Below are 25326 nucleotides of genomic sequence, written 5' to 3'. Positions count from 1 at the left end.
AGGTTTGGACTATATCTACTACTTTCTTCATTTTATATGAGATATAGTTCGATCAACTATTCATACTTCATCTAATACAAATAAAAATATTGGTATGGGCCAAATTACAACAAAATGGGGGCACTTATAACCAATTTTATACGAAATCATAAATTCCATATTGATCTCAGGATTCTGGTTGAGAGAAATATTTAAATATAGCACGTTGTAAACAATCGCTGGTTTGTTTCGCAAGTTATGACAGATAAATGTCTTGAAAATTGTGACCCTTTGTGGTGAGGTACCAGAAGGGGTTCGCAGATATATATCACCTTCACAACAGCCCTTGCGTAAGCAAAAGTTATTGTATTTGTGAAATTTCAGCGTTTTGTTTTCCAATATCTTGAACCTTATGTGGGGGAGGTATTAGAAGAAATGGTCCGGTCTCTACCATATTTATAAGTGATCAGATTAGCAAATCTTTAGTTAGTGTAAATAATGGGTTATGTGAAATATGAAGAAGACCCGATGCTTATTTTTGGTTACTCAAAACTTTGACCCTTTGCGGCGAAGGTACCAGAAGGAGTGTTCGATCTCTACCATCTTTATAACAGATACTGTGTTGATAGAAATATTCAAATGTGCCAAGTCTGAATGGAATCGGATGTTAATTTCCCGTTTTATGAGCTTCATGGATATTCACAATTTTGATCCTTTGTGAAGTACCAGAACGAGTGGGCCTATATATTCCATCTTAACACCAGACCTTGGTTTAATAAAAATGTTGGAATGTGTGTAATTTTAAGACAATTGGACTCTTACTTCACATTTTATAAGGACCAATATAGTCCATCTTCGAACTTGACCTGCCTGCAGACAAAAGATAGATCTGTGCAAAATTTTAGCTTCCTATCTTTATTCGTTTTGACTGTAGCGTGATTACAACAGACGGACAGGGCTAAATCATCTTAGAATTTTACGCTGAACAAAAATATATTAAATATTTTTGGGTCTTAAATTATTATTTCGATGAGTTACAAACGGAATGACGAACTTAATATACCCTACATACTATGTATGGGGGAATGTATAAAAACGGTCCCTTTCTATCCAAGATTTTGAACAGTCTTCTATCTATAATAATCTCTGAGTGCTCTTCTCTCTACTACAAGCCCCCCTTAGGTAAAAAGTTATTTTCAAATATTTTATTGCTATTAGTTAGACTCTTTTGCACTTGACTTAAAACATTTGCAATATTCTGTATGCCATAATATTTGTTTATTCCGTTTATCCTTGTATTGTAAACAAAAGTTGTCCATTAAAATTATTAAAAATGTCAACATGACGACAAAAGTTACACAGTGGTTTAAAAAAAAAAAAAAACAAACTTCTCGTTTTCTCGGACCAACCTAGCATCTTTGGATTTTTCAACAATTCTTCTCTACATTTAAAGACGATGTGGAGTAGCTATCATTATTAAATGTCTAAAGAATACCCCAATTCATGTCTAGACACTGTGCTCCTGTTCTGGGTGTAATTTTGTGTCTGTATTTTTTCTTTTTGATTGAGACTACAAACAAACCGTAACGGTCGTAATAACATTTAATGTTAACAAATTACAAACATGGCCAAGAGAAGAATGGTGGTACATGCGAATGATTGTAAACAGACAGGGAAAGATATGAGATGAAGAGAACCATGATGCGAAATATTCCATCAAGGTTGAAGTGAAAGGCAGACTCAGGAAATTTACGGCGGAACATCAATTATTTATTTTATAAAGAAAAAAATTATGGCGAAATGAAAATCTTGAGCATGAAGGAAAATACCATTATAACTCTGCCATTATTGTTCCAACTGTGTTTTTATTTGGAAATTTATGTATATTTAATGAGCAACAAAGAGACCAGAAACAACTCTCTTTTATAACCATAAGTTTAATGGAGTTTTATTTTTTTGGTAAATTTGGTATTAATAAAAGACATACCAAAAGGCGTGTTTCCATTCTGTTCAGTAATTCCTTGAAGGTGAAAATGCCAAAAAAAAAAAAATCATGTCACACGGAAAAGGTGTGTATTAGGTTATCTGTTTGTCTAATTGTCGCCACCACGGCCAACCAAATTGCATTCAATGCATTTCCGCATTTTTAGACAACAAACAAATAAAAAAAATCTTAGCCCAAAAAAGGCAAACAGAAAACAAATTCAAATGGGAACAGTCAACAACCATGACATTAATAACCAACAACAACAAAAAAAAGAAACAGCGCACCTTGCCACAATTTCAATTCGGGCCTACCTACCTTTTATGAATGAATGAATGAGTGCCTAGTTTTGGATTCGGATTACCGCATAAATAATTAAATTTTCATGTAGAACTCGTGGCACACAAAATTTTCTAAATTTATTTTCATTCTTTGTATAAATGTGTGTGTGTGTGTGTGTGTGTGCAATGCAAATAAACGTATTTTTTCATAAACAATTTGGGCACAATAAACAACAACATCACGTTCTTTGCTTTTGTTTTTTCTATAAGCGTTCTGCGTTCTGCTGACAAATTAGTCAGATATATGTATCCATATCTAAAGCGACATAATCATCATCAGTATTATTTGTTAGTATGCAAATTATTGTAATGTCATTACGAGGGTGGTATAATAAATGTTGTGGATTATAGAATAATGTTGTTTTCAAAGGTGGAAATGAAACGTAGTAGAATAAGTCCAAAGGACGGGCGGGGCCGACTATATAAAAATATATATCGGAGCCGAGTTGCACAAAATGGAAACGAACGTCCCGAAATTCACTCTATTCGTGCTGATATTAGCCATTATTTGCGCAATGAATCTAAAATCGGATTTAGGATATATATGGGAGCTATATTGAAATCTTAGCCGTTCTCGAAAAATTTGGCAAAGGTATTTCCGAGTTTTACAAGATATCTGGTACCAAATATTATTGTTATCGAATGCACATTACGATTGTGAGGGACTTAAACACTAAATCGGATGAAATATATATTTTCTCCGAATTCGATGTACTTGCTTCTAGAGTGAATTCGGTCGGATGTACCAAAATTCAGAACTGAAATTGGCAATTTGGTGCACTATTAACCGGAAATCGGTTAAATATATATATATCTATATATGAGAGCTATATTAAAATTTGAACCGATCTTAGCAACATTTTATACATTTATTTCAGAGCTGTATCTTTATATATATCCATATCGATTTAATATATATATATATATATATGTTTCATCCGATTTGGGGTTTTAAGTCCCAATATATATATATATATATATATATATATATATATATATATATATATATATATATATATATATATATATATATATATATATATATATATATATATATATATATATATATATATATATATATATATATATATATATATATATATATATATATATATATATATATATATATAGCTATATCTGAAACGAATTTGCTTACTTCTTCTACACTGAATTCGGTGTGATGTACCAAAATACAGGTAATTTGGACTAATATTTCGTGCACAATTAATCTGAAATAGGTTTGAAGATATATGGGAGCTATAACTAAATCACCAATTTTTATAGTATTAGGTATATATAATTATCGTTTGCAAAATTTCATCTCAATCGGATAATAAATGGGGCCTGCATTCTATTCACATGAACATGGATTCTGAATACATGGACGGACGGATGGACAGACGGACTGACAAATCGACTCAGAAAACGATTCTATGAAGATCCTCAAAAATAACTATGGGTCTATCCCGCTTCCTTCTCCATTTTACAAACAAATTTACAAATACATAACACCTTTACCACTATCTGGTGCTTTTAACAGATTATGAAAGTGAAACAAAAACAGGTAAAAAAGCTGTAAGTGTGGCCGGGCCGATACCCTCCACCATTTGCAACGATTTTGGCAATTAAAAAAAAAAAATACGTTTAAATTCTGTTAAAATCTTAAAAATACCGAATGTCATAAACCATTACAATATTCTAATGCTGGACATGAAAAAAACTTGAATAACTGGAATAATGTAGCTAAAATCATCAAAATACTGAATATCGGAAGGTACCGTTATATGGGGGCTATATAAAGACGTGGACTTGCACAGACAATTTTCTGTCAAAAGCTGTAGCATCCATTACGAACTTAAAATACCAAATTTTAAAAAATGTCGGTGAATAATGTCGCTAAATTGATCAAAATACCGAATATAGGGAGGTACCGTTATAGGGGACAATTTTCATAGGCTGTAGTACCAATTACGAACTTCAAATTTCCGATGAATAATGTCGCTTAAATCACCAAAATACCCATTTTCAGTACCAAGAGTACTGCAGACACGATACACATTTGAGTAAAATTTTATCAACCTACTTCATTTCGTTCGGAAGCTAGAGAATTTTATGTTGATCAAGAATATATATACTTTGTGGCGTCTAAAATGTATATTTGGAGGTGTTACAAACGGAATGACAAACTTAATATACCCTCCATACTATGGTGGAGGGTATAAAATATATGACACGTGTATCGTCGTTTGGAAATTTTACATTGCAAAGGCACCTAAATCGAGTTGCAAGTCCCCTATTTTCCACACTTCTTGAAATGTTTGGAATAAGACTCATGGGGATAAGGACTATACGAAAAAGTGGAGAGACATAAATTTTTTTTAAACCAAACTGTACTGAAAGTAAGAATGTTGCTAAAGTCTATATAAATGCCTAAGAAATTTCTACAAATAATTTTGTAGAACATTTTGACTAGCTAGGATTTCGTAAAAGGGAATCTTTAGCTATAATATAAAAAAAAGGATAAATAAGACTCCTTTAGTGACTCGCTTGAGGGTTGCGAACTTGCAATAGCAAATTTTAAACAATTTCAATGAAAAATGTCGTATAAATTATTAAACTACTGAATATCGGGAAGTAGGATTATGAGTAGTACTTTTTACAAACTCTAATTAATTAATTTCACAAAATGCCACTAGAAAATGTTAGCTAAGCCAGGTCGGTTAAAAATGGACTTAAAGTGGACATCTCAGTTATCTTCCTGTAAAATATTTCCACCGTTTAAGGCCTATTGTCCATGGAAAAGGAGACCATTGGAAGGACCTTATTCAATTAAAGGGTTTTTTATAAACAGAAGATCGGTGAAGGTATTCTGTTCATACAAAATATATTTAAGGTTCCTTGTTCATGAAAGGCTGGAGTAAGGTATATGAGGTCCTGCGGAGACATACAATCGATGAAATGCCTTTGAAAGGTCTTATATCCATAGAATACCTATGAAAGTTTTTCTGGCCATAGAAAACCCGTCTAAAGTCTTTTCTACGCTGAAAATCTATGGAAAGTCCAACAAAACCTGTTGAATTCTTTCTGTCCTTTGAAGATCCCGTCAAAAGTCTTTTCTACGTAGAAAATCTTTGGAAAGTCCACCAAGACCTGTTGAAGGCCTTCTGTCCTTTGAAGATCTATTAAGAAAAAATCAAAGTAATCTATCCTTCCGTATATATAAGTTATCTTGATCTTTTACGCATATGAACCTAGTGGAAGATCTTTTGTCCATATACGACTTGGGAAAGGTCTTCTGGCAGTAGAAGGTCTTTTATCTCTGAAAGACCTGCGGGAGGTTTTCAATCCATAAATATGAAATTTAAAATAAATCCCGGTAAATAATTTCGCTAAAATCATAAAAATACTGAATATCGGGAGGTACCGTTATATGGGGGCTATACGAAAACGTGGACCGACGTGGCCCATTTGCGAACTTAACCTGCCAACCAGTAAACTCTGAATGTATACAAAACTTTAGCCTTCTATCTCAATTCGTTTGAAAGATAGGATGATTAAAACAGACGGATGGACAGACAGACGGACGGACGGACAGATAGATAGACAGACGGACATTGCTAGGTCGTCTTTGCGCTGCTCCAGAATATGCTCCAGAATATATATACTTTGTAGGGCCTATTATGAATATTTCGAGGAGTCACAAAAGGAATGACAAAGCTAATATACCCTTCATAAAATAATGGAGGATATAAACACAGGTCTTCTAGTCATGAAAGGCTTTTTACTGTTCTTCTGTAGATGGAAGACCTTTGTATGTTTTTTTGCCAGTAAAACATCTTTTGCAGGTCTTTTGCAGATAGAAGAAAACTTTAACCTGGAGCTCTTCCATTGAAAGAAGATTGGATTAAGGCCTTAGAAGATTAACAGATCTGCCGAATTTTTACCACAGAGGAGACTGAAAAATATATTTCCACAGTAGATCATGAGAGGTTACAGAAGTATTGTAGTAATATGAACATAAGTTGTCGAAAACATATTTAAATCTCCACAAAATTTTACTTCACTTTTTTTAGTCACCTGTATAATCCAAAAAATTATTCTTACGTCAGGCAAACAAAAAAAAAAAACCCTATGTTTCCCTTCCCAATGATTATATAATATCCATTGAATGAAAAAAAAAGCTCTACAACGTAATACTGTCTCTGAACTGACGTATGAATGAGCGGATGAATAGATGAAAAGAATGGATGAATGGATGGTTGGTTGGCTGGATTCTTTTTATACGAAATGTGTTTATGCGAATTGTACTTCCATTCATGGAAGTCCGACTCCATTAAAGGTTTGTGGACGATAAACGGACAGACGGATGTATAGCTGGTTCGTTGGGCGAACAAATGGCAATGGGACAGACATTTAGCGCACACAAAACTCCAATTATAAAATAAAGTGTTGCCGGCTGCCACGCCACGCATACTGATTAATGTGATATCTCACTTGATTTGTTGTGAACAACAAAAAAGTGTACTGCGGGCATGATAATGTTTAATGTTATTGTAGTCATCAATTTGTTTGGGTTCTTTGCGGCGTTGTTTGCATCGTGTTTGATTTTCAAAAATGTTGGCATACATTTAAATATTTAATTTATATTGGATAATATAAAAGGAGATCTATAAAAATTCCACAAAAGGATTTTCCATTGTGCTACCGACTTCTTATGCAAATCTAAAGGTCGTCCAGAACAATTAGATAAAGATTTTCTATAAATATTTTGAGACGAAGTACACCGATATACCAAACAATACGACGTTCAACGACTCGAAATTCTATTTTGCCTTCGATATTCAGAATAATTTCAAATTCCCATTCTTTTTGGGAGAGATGCAAAAGGAGTTGGTCGACACGGCGTTTTATGGAACCTCGCCTACGTTTAATACAGATGTAGAAACTCGGACAATAATTTGGCATTTTAAGAGTGAGTTATAATTATTAATCAGTGAAAATCCGTTACGTTCCATTATGTGGGAACGTAATTTATGACCACTATCGTCAAAACTGGGGGCTATGACTATATTTAATTTTTGGTCCCTTAGGAGGGAACTGTCAGAAGAAAACTACTGATATTTCCATTTTCATATGTTTCGAACTTACATTTGTCCATTTAGGAGAGAGTACGAAGTGGGCCGATATCACACCAGACCTTATGTTGGTGAAAACATCGGGATGTGCCAGGTGTAATGTCATCGTTTCGTATATTTATTCGCCGTTTACCACCTTTATGAATATTCACCACACTTTATGGATTCTATTCCTTGGAATCAACAAAAATCCTAGTAAAAATGTTCATTACCACCTAATATATTTCCTTAAAACCGCTTACCCTTCTATAGGTAGAAGAAAAGATCTTGCATGGACAAAAGACATATGCTCAGCAATCCCTTCACAGGACTACTATGAATAATATGTCTTAAACAAGTCTTCCATGGGCACAATACCTTATACAGATCTTATATGAACAGAAAATCTTCTCTTGTTTTCTATGAGTATAAACCTTCTATATATTTTCCATAGACAATAAACCTCATACAGAACTCCTACCCAGCAAAAACTTCCATTACAGAATAATATGTCACCCAGCCAATTTTCGGCAATTGTTGCTATCTACGATTCAAAAATACCAACGCATTATTTATACCAAGACTTGTGGCCCGAAATAACTGGTAGAAAAAGTAGAAAAATATATTTCTTCCTTTTATTGTTAGAAACCACAATTTCCACTCTTTTTCTATTGACCGCTATTGCGACAGAACTCTCAACCTTATAATGTATTATAAAACATATAAAGAATTATTTTAGTCTCTCTCTATTGGGCAAAGTCACTCATTACATAGTAATGACAAGTGTAAGTTATTTTTTAATTTTTTTTTTTGGAATAGATCAATATTTTTAAGCAACAGATAGAGCAGAATGTAGGTTCTTTACATTCCTCATAATCATCATCATCATCTGCTCATACAACTTCCAGGTTTTTGTGAGGATTTCCAATTGTCCATAAGTATTTTTGTGGACATCGCAGTAACTTCGTCGGAAACCCTGAATATAATGTTTAGGTTTCGCAGGTTGCCCATACAATTCGTGTAAAGTACACGTGAGGTCTTGGCGGCAGTTTGGTAAGTACTTATCAATACACACATTATTTAGTAATTCGATTTTTTCGATGGGCTATTACGAACATCAAATTTCGTTTACAAAGTATATGTGCATCGGCAAGCTAGTTGTATTTTCATATTTTCTGTTTTTTTGTTTTCTTAGCTTTTCCAATGAGCCTAGATATTGTGTTTGAAATATTAGAAAGTGTCCAGTGTGAAAAGAATCGCATTTTATGCGTGTTAGGTTTTTAAAATGTTCACCCCCAGACGTTGTTGTCCGTTTCGGCCTATCTTCATACCAGATCTAGGGTTTATAGAAACGTTGGGGTGTGCCAAATATAAAAATATTCGGACTCTTCAAAATGTGAATCCTTTGTTGGCTTTGTAATAGAAGGATTAGGCTGATGTTATCCATGTTCGAACCTGACCTAGCACTAAAACAAATATTAGGGTTTTCCAAGTTTGAACCAAATTCAAATGAAAACCGTTGTTGGTGGGTTGCATAGACAATTTTCCGTCATAGTTTGTAGTACCCATTATGATTCTTAAATACGAAATTTGAAACAATTCCGATTCAGAATGTCGCTAAATTCATCAAAATACCGAATATCGTTATATGGTGGCTATACGAAAACGTGGATCTGCATTGAGAATTTTCCGTCATAGGTTGAAGTACCCCTTACGAACTTCAAATATGAAATTTGAAAATACCGAATATGGGTATAGTGATACCGATACCTAATACCGTTGTATGAGGGATATTGATATCATGGACCTATATAGACACTTATATTCCAGGAGGTAAATTACTCGGAAGGAGCTCCTTGTGTAGAAGTTCATATAATACCATTGAAAGATGTGGCTAAAATGATCAAAATACCGAATATGGGGAGGTACCGTTATATGGGGGCTATATCGTGGACTGATATGACTCTTCGAACATGACCTGCCTGCAGACAAAAGACTGATCTGTGCTCGTTCGCTCGTTACTGTGATACAGGTAGCGTAGCCCGACGTCAAGGAAGTGGACGGAAGAAAACAGCAACATCAGCAGAAATGGTTTGAAAAATAAAGAAGAGACTTGATCGAAACCCGCATCGAAATGGCCGAAAAATGGCTCGTGAGCTGAACATAACGCAATATTCCATTCGGCAAATAAACAACAAGTAAAAAAGCTGTAAGTTCGGCCGGGCCGAACTTTTAATACCCCTCCACCATTAGGTACAAATTTGACAAATATCCAAAAAAAAAAAAAAAACATAAAATCCGTTAAAAATTCTGTAAAATCTTAAAAATACCGAATGCCTATACGACGACGTGGACCTGCATAGGCAACTTTTGTCATAAGTTATTACAATATTTTAATGCGAAACTTGAAGAAAAATCTGTTTATAATGTAGCTAAAATCATCAAAACACCGAATATAGGGGGTACCGTTATATGGGGGCTATACGAAGACGTGGACCTGCACAGACAATTTTCTGGCATGGGCTGAAGTATCCATTACGAACTTCACATGCGAAATTTGAAAAAATCCTGGTAAATAATGTCGCTAAAATCATCAAAATACCGAATATCGGGGGGTACGGTATATGGGGGCTATACGAAGACGTGCAGGATCTATTACGAACTTCAAATGCCAACTTTGAAACGATTCCGGTAAATAATGTCGCTAAAATCATCAAAATACCGAATATCGGGGGGTACCGTTATATGGGGGCTATACGAAGACGTGGACCTACACAGATTATTTCCTGTCTTAGGCTGTAGTATCCATTACGAACTTCAAATGCCAAATTTGAAACAATTCTGGTGAATAATGTCGCTAAAATCATCAAAATACCGAATATCGGGAGGTACAGTTATATGGGGGCTATATGATAACTTAGACCTACATGGCCCATTTACGAACTTAACCTGCCTACTGGCAAAATATACATGTGAGCAAAATTTTAGCCTTCTATCTCAATTTGTTCGAAAGATAGCGTGATTACAACAGACAGACAGACGGACATGGCTAAATCGTCTTAGAATTTTACGCTGATCAAGAATATATATACTTTGTTGGGTCTGACATGAGTATTTCGAGGAGTAACAAACGGAATGACAAAATTAATATACCCTCCATAGTATGGTGGAGGGTATAAAAAAAAGTGCAAGAACGTACACTGCCACAGAAAGAAAATAGACTCGAAAGAGCTAAAGAGTTGCTTCGCTTGGCCGAAAGTGGTGAACTGCCGAATTTGGTTTTCTCCGATGAGAAAACATTCGTTGTCCAGCAGTTTGTAAACAAACAAAATGCAAGGTTAGCACTAAAAAATACCAAAGTGTCGATCACCTCAAGCAAGCAAGCGCATTGCCGGGAATGGCCCAAAATAAAAATTGTGACGTTTGACTTTGTTGCAGTTTTTTTATCTCACCCTGTAAATACTTTGTTAGGTCTAAAATTATTATTTCGATGTATTAGAAATGGAATGACGAATTTAATACATTTAATATATCAGAATTTATTATTTAGATGGAGCCCATTTTGGCTTTACTGATACCCAGCTCAAACACTCATTACAGATAATTTTACTAACCCTTTTTTTAAATGAGCATTTCCCACGAAATAAGTAGTTGTTAGCCGCGAAAGCCCTATTAATACGTACTCATCTATTTGATTTTTATGACCAAAAAATATATGTGAGTACTAATTGTACTCACACATTATCGTATAATGTGTGAACAAATATATCGAAGAACAAGCAAAATCTCTCTTCACACACCTATCTTCTTTACTTAGCTCTGATGTAATTCATCACCTCTGATGAAATATGCCACCTAAACCTAACTTTAAATGCAACTCTCCTTAGTAGTTGTTGTTTTTTCTTTTCGACATTTTTTTTTTTTTGCAACACTCAATTAGTCATTGTTGACGTTGTTGGTTGGTTGGCTGGCTCGTTGGTTGGTTGCAGTTTTGCCACAAGCCTTTCCTGGCGCAATGCTTACTATTTTATGGCAGTTGGCATAACCATATTTGAAAAGCTCTTCGCCAAGCTAGAGTGTGTGCGGTTTATATGGTCGTCTGCTGGTCTGGTTGTCTGTCAGTTTGTCTGCATGTCGAATTTGGTTAAATTAAAGTAAATGCATTGCGGATTATTGAACTGAAAAAGGTATGATTATTATTTTGATTGTTTGTCGTTACGCAAAAGAAAACAAAAGTAGAAAACAGTATCGACAACAACAACAACAAATAATTACATGAGTTGTAATTAACAACAACTGATATGGGGCGCCAGGTTGATAGATTGGTTGGTCGTTTAAATGTAGAAATATTTCTGCATTTATTTTCGAAATAAGAGACAACATTTTACAGAAAAATTCATATTGGAAGTGGGAAAAGCACACATCCATTTCCAGGAAAACATTTCCATTCCCTGAATAAGGATTTTATTATTTTAATTGTGTGTGTGTGTTTGCTTAAATACCAAAAGCCTTTTTGAAAATTTCTCATTTCTCTCACTTACTCTTTTGTATTGGGCTTTGGTTTTTTTTATGGATATCTCCAGTTTTGCTACATTATCGGAGCTCATTGAACCCACCACAAAACCACATCAAATAATGAAGAGGAAGGCTGCATTTAATGCAGGGATGACATAGCATTCCAACCAACCGATCGACCGACCAACACTCGTCATTGACATTAAAATAACAGTTACTTTTTTTGGTCGAAGCACTTTAAGTCATGTTAAGCGGCTTAAAGAGAAAACAAAGGCGTCCACTGACGCTTGCCATGCTGAAGAGCCTGGGTCTGGTCAGCAAAAGGATGATGATGGTGATGACAATTGATTCGGGTTTTTTTTTTTGGAATGTGAGTTGAATGAAAGTTACATATCGACATACACAGACCTGTAATCTAGAAACAATCAGTCACTCTCACATTCAGTCAGTACTTAGATGCAAATTTCAATATTCCTCATTTCAATATTCAGTCAGTACTTACATGCAAAATTCAATATTCCTCATTTGTGCTTCGCAGATCATCAACGTTGTTGTTATTGTTACTCGAAGAGCTGTAAAGAAAGAAACAAAAATATTGAGAATGAAAACAACACGAATTATTATTAAATTACCAAGATATTTTTAAGAGGATTATATTTTGCTAAACATGCTATAGAATTACTTAAATAAATAGTATAATTTAAAGCAGTTTGCAAATAAATATTCTAAAAATATTGTGGTATACCCATTTTTAGAAGGGTTGGTGGAAAAAAAATTCTTTGAAATTTTTTAAAAATTAGTAATATTTATTAATTACAAAATTCAGCATTGATATTGCCTTAAAATGAAATTTCAAATTAGGGTCATGGTAATCAAGGTCAAATTAGAAAGAACATACAAAAAAAAAAAAAATAAATAAATAAATAAACAATTTATCAGATTGACGTATATCCCGGCCCAGCAACGTACATAGGGAGTTCATGGGAACCACACTCCCACTAAGAAATAATTCACAAATTTGTACACATACTTTTTGATAAAATAGTTTTGATGTTACTCCGTGGCAAAAGGTAGTAAAAATCAACCAAATATTAAAAATCGGGAGGTACCGTTATATGGGGCTACACGAAAACGTGGACCTAGGTATTCAATATTGCTGCTACCGGAAGCCATAACTAACTACAAATACTAATTTTAAGAAAAATCCGTTGAAAAATGTGGTAAAAATCATCAAAATACCGAACATCGGGAGGTACAGTTATATGGGGGATATGCGAAAACGTGAACCGATATATCTCAGTTTCAATACCAACCATCCTAGACCCAAAACACATTGTTGTGCTGAACAGACAGGCAGACGGACATGGTTAAATCTACTTACAAAATTATACTGAATATGAATATATATACTTTATGGGGTCTACGACGAATATCTAGGGATATTACAAAGGTCAAGGTGAGCTTGACTTGGTTGACTTTGAGTGGCCAATAAAAAACTATTTTTGACATGTGACATACCATTGACAAATGAGCTGATGGGTAATTAAGTTATGATTTCCATAAATTAGTGAAGAAACCAATGTCCGTCAAGATAAATTTAAATTTAATTAGCAAAGACACAAACCAATGTGATTTTTTCTCCGGTTCGCAAAGGGTTAATAAAGAGAGAGAGAGAGAAAGAGAGAGAGGGAGAGATAGAGAGAGGGAGTAGTAAACCAGAGAAAAATTAAAGGTAAATTAAATTATATTAGTTTTCATCAAATTTCATAATTTCCGTACAAATTTCAAATTTACACTGAAATCGATAAGTAAAAACCTAAATAAAATTTACGTTGAAAAACTTTGAAACCCTTAACTTTACATTTAAACCGAGAATAAAATATTTAAAAATGAAGCGGTGTCAAGGCTGGGCACAAATGAAAGGTCTCGAGGAGTACTTTCCGAATATATGGACCTTATAGTCAAAAAGAATTTCAGACTTAGGAATTTTTTGCATTTTCTGAAGAATTATCGCTCAATTTTAGGGAAACTGCTCGAGACCTTTCATTTGTGCCCAGCCTTGACACCGCTTCATTTTTAAACATTTTATTCTCGGTTTAAAAGTAGAGTTAAGGGTTTCAAAGATTACTACTCCCTCTCTCTTTCTCTCTCTCTCTCTCTCTTTATTAACCCTTTGCAACCCGGAGAAAAAATCACCTTGGTTTGTGGCTTTGCTAATTAAATTTAAATTTATCTTGACGGACATAAGAAACCATTACTAAGAAATGACCTTCAAACGGCCAATGAAACCTTTACACGAATGTTGCTCTGCGGTATTATGGCCCATTCCCGACGAAGCGCTTGCTTGAGGTGATCGACACTGCGGTATTTTTTGTTGCCAACCTTGCTTCCCAAAATACTCCAGACACAATAGCTCATCGGATTGGTATCCGGAGATTTTGGTGGCCGTTGTGCACTGGAAATGAAGCGAGGAGGTACCTCATTTTGTAACCATTCTTGGGTGGCGCGCCTTCAGAATATTTTCGCGATAATATTCGGCATTTATTCTGATGCCACGGTCGATTAATACGAGCGAAGAGCGACAATCGGCTTTTATGGGGGCCCACATCATCACCATGGCCGGCGCTTGAGTTCTGGTGGCCAACCGAAGGTGCACATTTTCAGTTGCCCTCTTTGGCAAGTAAACACGATCATTTTGTTTGTTTACAAACTGCTGGACAACGAATGTTTTCTCATCGAAGAAAACCAAATTCGGCAGTTCACCACTCTCGGGCAAGCGAAGTAACTCCTTAACTCTTTTGAGTCTATTTTCTTTCTGTTGCGGTGTATGTTCTTGCACTTTTTGAAATTTCAATGGCTTTACTCCGAGCTCATTTTTCAATATTTGCCGAATGGAATATGGCGATATGTTCAGCTCACGACCCATTTTTCGGCCACAGCGACGCGGGTGTCGATCAAGTCGCTTCGTCGCTGAGCTGTCACTGGAATAATTTCAACAGCTATCGGACGAGTGGCTTACAAATGACAGCAGTCTAAAGTTGGTTGCAGTTATTTCATCTCACCCTGTTTTACCTGAAAATTTAGTTGCTTGTTTTAGTTTGATTCAAACATATTTTTGCATTCCTCGTGAATTCGAAATGCCTTTTTCTTCATGCCATGGATATTAAAATTTTGGCGAAGCTATTCTTCAAACATTCAAGTATTACAAATTGTTCGCCACCGTACCATCTCAAATCGCATGTGCATACATTTGAAAAAGGATTTTTTTTAGCAAACATGCCAACCAACCTGGAAAGCGGAATTAAAAAAGAGTACACCTACATCCTGTTTGAGACTATCTATCATTTGTTTGGGCTTTTGTTGTTTTTTCTCCGGCATTTCTGATAACATTTCATTCATGGTACCACCTTTAAGTCTTTTCGAGTCTCCACAAAGGTGGGCGGATGGTGGAGGCTTATGTTGGGTTGGAATGAATGTGCAAATATATAAAAAACAAGAAAGAATGAAAAGAAAACAATTGTGTAATAGCACATCGAATACAAAAAAAGGCTTTGGAATTGTTATTGCGGTTGTTGCTGCATTCAGCAGAAATACTGCAACACAGCAAACGACCAGAAGCAGAAGAAAAAGAAAACAGCAACATTCGTCATAAATGCAATCGGGCGGAAATATGGCTGAGAACCGCAACAACCAACGCCCACCCCATCATAGACGTATGAAGCACCCTATCCCCAAATCCGAAACACAGCACACCAGCGCTACGTTATTGTCGTTTGCTTTTGAGGTTTGTATTGTTGTTGTTGTTATATTACGTTATGGAAAGTCATTTGATGACATAAGTAAGTTACTCCGCCACTTTGCTCCACATTTCCATGCGCAATTTCTTGCAACGTGGAATTAGAAGAACACACATACAAAAACTAATACAATGAACTCTTTTCCATTGCCCTGCCTGCCTGCCTGCTGCTGTTGCCAATTTGGCGAGTGAACTTTGGTGCTCAGCGAACTGTACAAATGAAATTGTTAGAATTTCTGGTTGATTTTTTTTTCTTTTTAATATTTTTTTTTTTATTTTGTTATACGCAATTAACTCGGGGAACGAAAGGAGAAAATAACCGAAAAAAAACTTTTTAAAACTAATTGCATTGTTTTAGCATTTTTTAACTGAGAAAGTATCAAAGTTTTTAAGGAAATTTCAGAGTTTTCTTCACAGAAATTGTTCATTGAAATGTTATTTTCACGAATACTCCATAAATCTTTAAATGATAAATATATATGAACCTTTTAGTAGGGTCCAAACTTTTCACTACTTGGGATATTAATATAGATCTTCCGTGTAAAGAGAAATTCTACACTCATTCATTCATTCTTTCTATAGAAAAAAAAATCCTTTTTTTTTCTGCTATAGACAAGGAAGTTTTTCTTTTTCTATGAATATTGGAAATATTCTATACACATACATTAGGTTATTGAATAGGGTATATTTTCATATATATATCTAAAACTCTTCAATTATATGGGTCAATATATGCCAGGTTCTTTTTTTTTGTGGATTTCTATACTACTACAATCATATCTGACATGAGGATATTCATGTGTGTTTTCATAAGCCCGTAAGTGTTTGCCTAACATACAAACGTATGTGTGGATTATTTGTTATACGGATTTATGGTAATCTTCTGCACTTAAAGAAATTAGGTTAAAAGAATACTTTATGAAGAACAAAGGTAAAAAATAATCCTCCTATGAATGTAAAAAATGTGAACTTTTGAGTATGGCAATGTAAGGCAATCGTACATTATTTTTATTTTTATACCTTTCAATAATAAGTTTGTTATTCCGTTTGTAATTCGCCCAATAAAATAGTCATTTACGAACCAATACATAAAAGTGTAGTGAAATAACTAGCAGTCAGTCAGAATCAACGCCCAGACAAAACGGCTAATGTTAAAATTTGGCATGAGGGTCGGTCTTGGTGCGTAGACGTGTTACAGCAGCGTTTTTGGAAATACGTACTGAAAGGGTACAAACAGTATTAAAAAATTAATGACTGGTAGTGGACGAACGGAATAACCTATTATTCTGAAATTTAGAATGAGAGTCACTGATGGAGTGCAGGATAACATAGAATAGATTGTATTGGACAGACGGAATGAACCAGAATTCTGTAATATGAAATGGCAGTCACTGATGAGGTGCAGGATAGATGTAGCAAAGGGAAAATCGAGTTTGATATATGAAGGACATGTGCAATACAGGGTGAGATAAAAAACTGCAACAAACCTCAGACTGCTGTCATTTCTATGTTCATTATATTGTTTACAAGCGTACAAAAGCATTTTGGTGAGAATTTTCCAGAAAAAAGTTATTCGTGATGGAATTCAAACGTGATAGTGTGATTTCTTTACATCAGCAGAAAAGGTTCGAAAAGTAAAGTAGCGATTTGATCCTGGACGAAAAAAAACAGCAACATTAGCTGAAATGGTTCGAAAAGTAAAGAAGCGACTTGATACTAACCCGCGTCGAAGTGGCCGAAAAATGGCTCGTGAGCTGAATATATCGCAATATTCCATTCAGCAAAATTCCAAAAAGTCCAAGAACTTACACCGCAACAGAAAGAAAATAGACTCAAAAAAGCTGAAGAGTTGCATCGCTTGGCCCATAAGTGGTGAACTGGCGAATTTGGTGTTCTCCGATAAGAAAACATTCGTTGTCCAGCAGTTTGTAAACAAACAAAATGATCGTGTTTACTTGCCAAAGAGCTCAGCTGAAAATGTGCACCTTCGGTTGGCCACCAGAACTCAAGCTCCGGCCATGGTGATGGTGTGGAACGCCATAACAGCCGATGGTCACTCTCCGCTCGTATTAATCGACCGTGGCATCGGAATAAATGCCGAATATTATCACGAAAATATTCTGGAGGGTGTATTAAAGCCTTGGGCACGCAAACATTGTGGCCGCAGACCTCGGGCATTCCAATAGGACTCAGCACCATGGCACTCAGCACGTGCTATCCAAGAACGGCTACAAAATAAGGTTCTTCGCTTCATTTCCAGCGCACAATGGTCACCAAAATCTCCGGATACCAAACCGTTGGACTATTGTGTCTGGAGTAATTTGGAAAGTTGGCACTAAAAAATACTAAAATTTCGATCACCCCAAGCAAGCGCTTCGCCGGGAATGGGCCAAAATACCGCAGAGCAACATTCGGGCAGCGTGTAACGGTTTCATTGGACGTTTGAAGGCCATAATTCGTGCCAAAGGTGACCAATTCGAACAAATCTAAACTTATTCTAAAATTTGATGCTATTTCTGACATTTTTTGCTTTCATTCAATAAAATATTGAAAAATTGTAAAAACAAGTTAAAAAGTATCAGTCGGTATTGCCGACAGATATATACCCTCAGCCTATGTTCGATTATCAAAATATCAAAATATATTTGACTAGTGTTACAATTATTCAAACGTTTGGCACCTTTGTGGGTGAGGTACCGGAAGGGGTTCGCAGTTATATATCAACTTCATAACAGATCTTGTGGTGGCAAAAATATTTGTATGTGTGAAATTTGAAATGAGTTGGATGCTTATTTCGCTTTATTTGAGTGGTTTGTTTTTCAAAATCTTGATCCCTATGTATGGGGGAGGTACCAGAAGAAATGGTTCGATCTATACCACCTTTATAACAGATCTTGTGTTGATGGAAATATTGAGATGTGCCAAGTCTAAATGGAATCGGATGTTAATTTAGCGTTTTATGAGCTTCATGGATATTCAAAATTTCGACACTTTGTGGGGGAGGTACCAGAAGGATTGGACCGATACATTCCATGTCAACACCAGATCTTGGGTTTATAAAAATATTGGAATGTGTGAAATTTGAAGACGTTCGGATCCTTACATCACATTTTATAAGAGTTATAATTATTCAAAATGTTGACCCTTTGTGGTGGAGGTACTTGATGGAGTGGACCGATACTGTTTATTTTAGCAACTGTCCTAGGACTGACACAAATATTATTATTTGAGAGACCTAGGGTCTAAAACCGATATTTCGACTAGGCACGTTTTGACCGTATCAAATGATATATACCCTCTGTAGCCATATGGCTGAGGGTATAATTATGGGGTTTGACTTTGTTGCAGTTTTTTCATCTCACCCAGTAAGTGTGCGAACTGTACTAAATGGTGCTAAATTTGGTATAGTTTGGGGTGAACAGGTGAAGCTGGAATTTTGAATTATTGCATTGGGGTTCCTGTTTGGTATTGGGTGAAGGAATAGAGATAAAATTCTTAAATTTTATATTTAGATTATAGAAGGTATTTGTGTTTGAGATTTAGCTGTGGTTTTGGTACGAAATGTACTAAATGATATTTATTTTGGTAAATAATTGGCTGGAATCTTAATTGATGGTATATGGTCTTGTATGGTACATGGAATCACGATATGGAGGGAATTTTGAAAATAGGATAATTAAACGAAAAGTATGAAATAGCATACAATTTGATATTGGCTGATGGATTAGAATCGAAATTATAGTACAGAAGTTGGTTTCGGAAATGTGCTCTATGATTGTTTGAAAAGTACTAAGTGGTAGTGGGTGAAGAGATAGGACTGGAGTCCCGAAAATTAATAGTGATAATTTTTCAACTAACCGATATATTTTTCAACTAAACGATATTGTGGACCTATATCGACAATTCCGTTTCAGGGGATAAAGTTCTCACAAAGAACTCCGTGTGTGGATTTTCAGACAATACGATTGGAAAATGTGGCTAAAATCATTAAAATACCGAATATCGCGGGGTATCGTTAAATGGGAGCTATACGTTATCGTTAACCTATATAGAGAATTCTCTGTCGGGAGGTAAAGTGCTCACAAAGAACCCCTTGTGTACAAAGAACCCCTTTTGACCATTCCGTTGAAAAATGTGGGTAAAAACATCAAAATAGCGAATATCGGGGGTACCGTTATATGGGGGCTATACGAGATCGTGGACCGATATAGCCCATCTTCGAACTTGACCTGCCTGCAGACAAAAGAGAGATCTGTGCAAAATTTTAGCTTCCTGTCTTAATTCGTTTAGACTGTAGCGTGATTACAACAGACGGACAGACGGACAGACGGACAGGGCTAAATCGTCTTCGAATTTTACGCTGAACAAGAATATATACACTTTGTTGGGTCTAAAATAATTATTTCGATGAGTTACAAACGGAATGACGAACTTAATATACCCTCCATACTTTGTATGGTGGAGGGTATAAAAAATACATTGAAGTCCTTACTTATCTAGTATGGGCATTGTTTCCTCTGCACCGATTTTATATATATATTTCAATATTTCTCTTCTTTTTTGCTCTGTGTATTGCCATAAAAGTATGCCATTCCAAAAAAAAAAAAAAAAAAAAAAAATCCAACAAAACATTCACATGTGTTTGTTATAAAACAAAAAGATTGTAGTTTCTGTTGTCATCGTTGCTGATAACAATGCAAAAAAAAAAAACACAACTGAATATAAAAAAACACATCAATGAAAGTACCTACCACAATGAAATGTAGATTTCCTCTTCTTATTATATTTTTTTTATTGAAATTCATTTTTACAATAATAAAATAAAATGAATAAAACGAAACACCGACAACAACCAGCCAACCAGTCAACTATGTACTCGTCGTATGTTCGCAGTCTCAACACTCAATTCTCGGGCTAACAATGCCTTACGATGTCAAACATTATTTGAAATGAAATTGAATAAAATTGAATGTCTGTTCTTATTTTTATGCAAATTTAAAAGATAAAAAATCGAAACTTAACTATATATTTTGTATTGAGGGATTTCAAGCGTACTACAAAAAAGATAAGTCGGTTTTGAAGAGATATTACCCTGACTAATCTCGGGAAGATGGGAGTTTCAGAATTTTCTCAGAAAAGAAGGGTAATGGAAGGCAGTTGAAAAATGTAATCTTTGTTGTTTCAGGTTTTTTTAATCGAAAATGTAGCAAAAGAGCGTATTGGCGAACTATTGTACTTAGGAAGTAATGGAACAGACAACTAGTAAAAATGTCAAAATCTTTTTAGTCAAAATAACTGACAATCAGTGGCAAAAATATTTTCGTCTCTGCTAAATTTGTCAAGAAAAAACGCTATGTTTGTTTGAGTTTTCTTACATTTGGTTACAAATTTTATTGTGTTTTCGAGGACGGGAATTGTTTTCCAATAAAAAGTTGTAAAAAGTGAAAAACTTGTAAAGGAAGAAAGCTTTAGTTTACAAAAAACGTAATTTCGTAATGTATCCATTTCAGACAAAGTAGGCTTTTACTGTCAAGTCAATTAAAACAGGTAACAGGGTGTTCAGTTTGGTGGAGTCGATTCTTTTACACCCACCAACTTTTGATAAACTTAATTTGTAAGTTGACCACCGATTCTCTGGAATACTCTGTAAGATATTTTTGAAACTTACTTAAAATAAAGTCATCTATATAACATCCTAATTACCCGAAGGCCAAAATATAATGACTTATCCCAAAAGAAAAAAATGACTTATCTTTATCTTACCAAATAATGAGAAATGGCGTTGCAAAAATAAATACATTTCTTCCATTGTTAGTGAATTAAAAATAAATTACTCGGATCTTACTAAGTAATGAGCAATGACGGGGCAAACATTGCATATTGGACTACAAAAACTAGAAGAGCTATTCAAATCCTCTTTATATTCAGAAAGTTCTTCTACAGACCGTCTTAGCCCCGCTATCATAGTTTCTGTATGGTGAACTGTTATCTTTAATTTTCCTAATTCCTAATCCCAAAATTAGTCCGAAATTTTTATACCCTACAACACTATGTGTTGGGGGTAATATAAATTTGATTGGGCCAGAATTTATGTAACATCTCGAAATATTGGTTTCCCATATAGGAAAGTATTTATGGATCTTCCTAGCTCGCCGAGATGAGTCGATCTAGCTATGTATGTCCGTCCGTTCGTTTGTCCATGTTAATTTGTAATCACTCTACAGGTCGCAATAATGGCCCGATCCTTACGAAATTTTGCACGAAGGTGGGGTTAGGGTCAGAATAGAAGCCTATTTCTTTTGTAGATGATCGCCAAATTTTTAGGGGTTGAAATGGACCAAAAACTGAAAAATTGTCGGATTTTGCATTAGCTATACAGGTCGCAATGTAGCTGGAGTTTAGGGCGGGGAAGAAGCCTACCAATTTGGGTGGTCATCGGATAATATTTAGCGGATAAAATAGACCATATCTTTTGTGTTGAAAAAATTCAAAATTTTTCATTAAAACGTGAATATTTTAAATCCCGTCGAAATCACAAAGCCATGACAAGGTTACTTCTGATCTTTACATTAATGTTAACATCCAACAAATCGGATATATAGCAAAATATGTGCTATATATATGCCTATCATTGAAGATATGCTGAACTGATTTCGTCAGTTCTCATTAATTCAGAATGGCCTCTTGGCAGGAAAGAAAAAACGTCTAAAAAAATCGCATAAAAATATCTCTCTAAAGATGAAAATATTTATTTTGTAACATTTTCTCATATTTTTTCAATTTTGTAATATTTTTGGCATATTTTCATTTTGAATTAAACATTTGGTATTATTTCTACAGCTAACAAAACTAAGTAGTTAGGATTTCAGGATATTATATACAGGTCGCATTTATGGTCCGATCCTTACGAAATTTTGCATGGGGATAAGATGAGGGTCAGAATAGAAGCCTACTCTTTTTGGAGATGATCGCCATATATTTAGGGGTTGAAATGGACCAAAAAACTGCAAAATTATCAGCAGGTCGTAATTATCGCCGGATACTCACGATTTGAATGGGGGTTACCGGACATTGCAAAAGCCAAGCAGTTTTGGATGGTTATCCAAAAATATTCAATGTGTGAAATAGTTTGCCAACTTTTGTAGACAAAATACGAAAATGTCCATTCCAGAGACTTTTTGGAGAATTCACAAGTACAGGAAAGACGCACTTCTGACTATTTCGTTAACACTGATTTCGTTGAAGAATATAGTCAAATTCAGTCAAAAATCAATAATAAATGTTAATCTTTTGCCACTTCTGAGAGATTATAGGTCTTTGGGAAGTATTGGTTCCAGATCTAGGAAGACCATTTACGTGCAACATCTTCCAATAAACTGGAAATGAGCAAATTAGTTGAAGTTGCTATTATTCGAAAATTAGAGAATGAAACCTGATGGTTTTCTTTTATTATTTGTCATAATATCTTGTGGAATTCTTTCGAGTATCTCGCCTATATAAACTGTATCGTTTATTATAGTGTTGTAGGGTATTCAACGGTCGGCCCCGCTCGACTGTAGCCTTTGCTTACTTGTTTATATATAAGGTTACATATTTGAGCACTTCCTTAACCCCACTTCATTCTTAGTTTTTAAACATTGGGGCTTTTTTCTGCAATTTACGTAAAGTTCGGCAAAAAATGTTTAGAAATGTCGAAAATTACTTAATCCAAAATGTTTGTACATATGGACCATGTAGTTAGAGAGTACTCCCAGAGACCTTTTATTTGAGCTCCAAACTACTGCATTCCTAGTTTCTATGCAGTTTTTGCCTCTAAGTTCCATGCATTCAGAAAGTATTCCCCAAGAACATTAAGTTTAGCCCAGTCTCAACCCCACTTCATTCTTAGTTTCTGTACAGTGGGGATCATTTCCCTGAAGTTGAGCGATACATTTTATGATAATTTGGAACATTAATTTTTCCTATGTATTCGGAAAATATTCCACGTAATCAATGTCATCGCTTTCCCACTTCGAGGTCATTGTCCTCACCTTGCAGTGACCGGTGGTGATACCCACAACAAGTTTTAACTCAGGTTTAGACAATGACAATAGCGACTTTGTTCTCTTCTCCGAGAGTGTGGGCCAGATTTGAGATGTTGGGAGATGTTGCATCCCCTTTCGTCCAGCCATTTTTGTGGAGTTCTCTCCGAGTAGTGATTATGAACAACCTAAGGCAAGTGGCATAACCGAGTTTTCAACTTCAGTGGTAGTCGATTAGGAACCCAACAGAGCATGATGGGCAGACAACCCAGCGTTTTCCAAGGATCTCCTGCAGTCCAAAACAAACTTAGACTTGATAGTAGAGGAGTTTAAGGCTTTCAGTGCCGCTTGACTATCGACGAATATAGTCACCGGACTGATAACCTCGTTGTTCCTCGTTACCAACAGGTCTATGGTAAAATTCAGCCTGGAATAAGCTAAAATCGTTGCTAAGCCTGTATGAATTTTGGGTTAAATTGCATAAAACATCGCTATGGTAAAATTTTTATAAAATCGAATGCTATTTCGACATAACTTCAGCGGAGCGGTCCGATTAAAGGGTTTACTTTTACAACCATTTTCCATGAGTGAATTATAAAATCTCAAACAAATTTCAAAATAATTCGATTTTGGCAAATATCAGAAGAATCTCAAATTTAAGAGATTTAATAACTATCACATGTTGCTTTAAGTTTTCCCTTTGTGGAGGGTCTAACAAGTTCAGTTCGACCGAACTTAATATTGTTTCAACTTGTTTTACTTTCATAATTACTTTGTTATGCCACTCAACTTTTGTTCTTTTTCAACAAAAAAAAAAAAAGAAAAAAAGAAAAACTTGGTTGAAAAAAAAATCCGGAAAAACTAATGCTGAGCCATAAGCTCATAGCATGTGAGTAAGTTTGAATTAAAACATAGTGGTTTGGCATTAGTGCCGTTGTCTCTGCCCTGCCACAGCCAAACATTTGTGTCGGTTATGATGTTCCAACTCATGGTCAATGGCCGCACGAGGCATTACACTTTAGATTTGTATATCATTTGACTGACTGACTGACTGGCTTACGCCACCGTTCATGAAGGCGATGACGACGTAGCGCCTCATGTGGAGAAAAAAAAACTCACACACTTACAATGACAGACGTATGGATATGTATGTACATGCATATAGCATTTGCAACATTCACACATCCAAGACAAGACAATCAGTCAAATGTTTTAATCTGGTTTTTATGCTGCCGCTGCTGCTGCTTCTGCTTCTGTTACTGTCAGACAGATGGGTGGGGACGTCAGTAACAAACATATATGTTTATGCATGTATAAATCTTGTTATTTCTTTTTGTAGTTTTCTTCTAATTTTTCCCTCTGAGTGAATCTTTAAAGCTAGCAATGGCTTTTGTGGTTTTTGCACATAATACGAGATTTTCCACATCCATACATGTGTATGTAGGTAATCTTGTTATGACCACTTCTTCTTGATTGAAATACAAAATGTAGATAAACATTGATAAACTCTGAATAATCAAATCTTATGATTATTTTATTATCCTTTTTGTGATGCTGTAAAGTTAAGCAATTTGAA

The 25326-nt window shown here is 35.2% G+C and overlaps 1 protein-coding gene across 2 annotated transcripts in view; it reads right to left on the bottom strand.

Moving 5' to 3' along the window:
- The window catches only part of LOC131806795 (uncharacterized), a 175833-nt gene that overhangs the window by 94125 nt on the left and 56382 nt on the right, over window positions 1-25326 (bottom strand). For both annotated transcript variants that reach the window (XM_059131478.1, XM_059131477.1), the window contains exon 2: window positions 12436-12505. The gene's annotated coding sequence lies outside the window, so the exon portion shown is untranslated. The remainder of the gene's footprint in view (window positions 1-12435; window positions 12506-25326) is intronic.

The sequence above is a fragment of the Musca domestica genome, unplaced genomic scaffold, assembly GCF_030504385.1.
Source record: "Musca domestica strain aabys unplaced genomic scaffold, Musca_domestica.polishedcontigs.V.1.1 89, whole genome shotgun sequence".
Classification (NCBI taxonomy): domain Eukaryota; kingdom Metazoa; phylum Arthropoda; class Insecta; order Diptera; family Muscidae; genus Musca; species Musca domestica.
The sequence above is the reverse complement of the archived record's forward strand: the minus strand, read 5'-3'. Positions and strand labels throughout refer to the sequence as shown.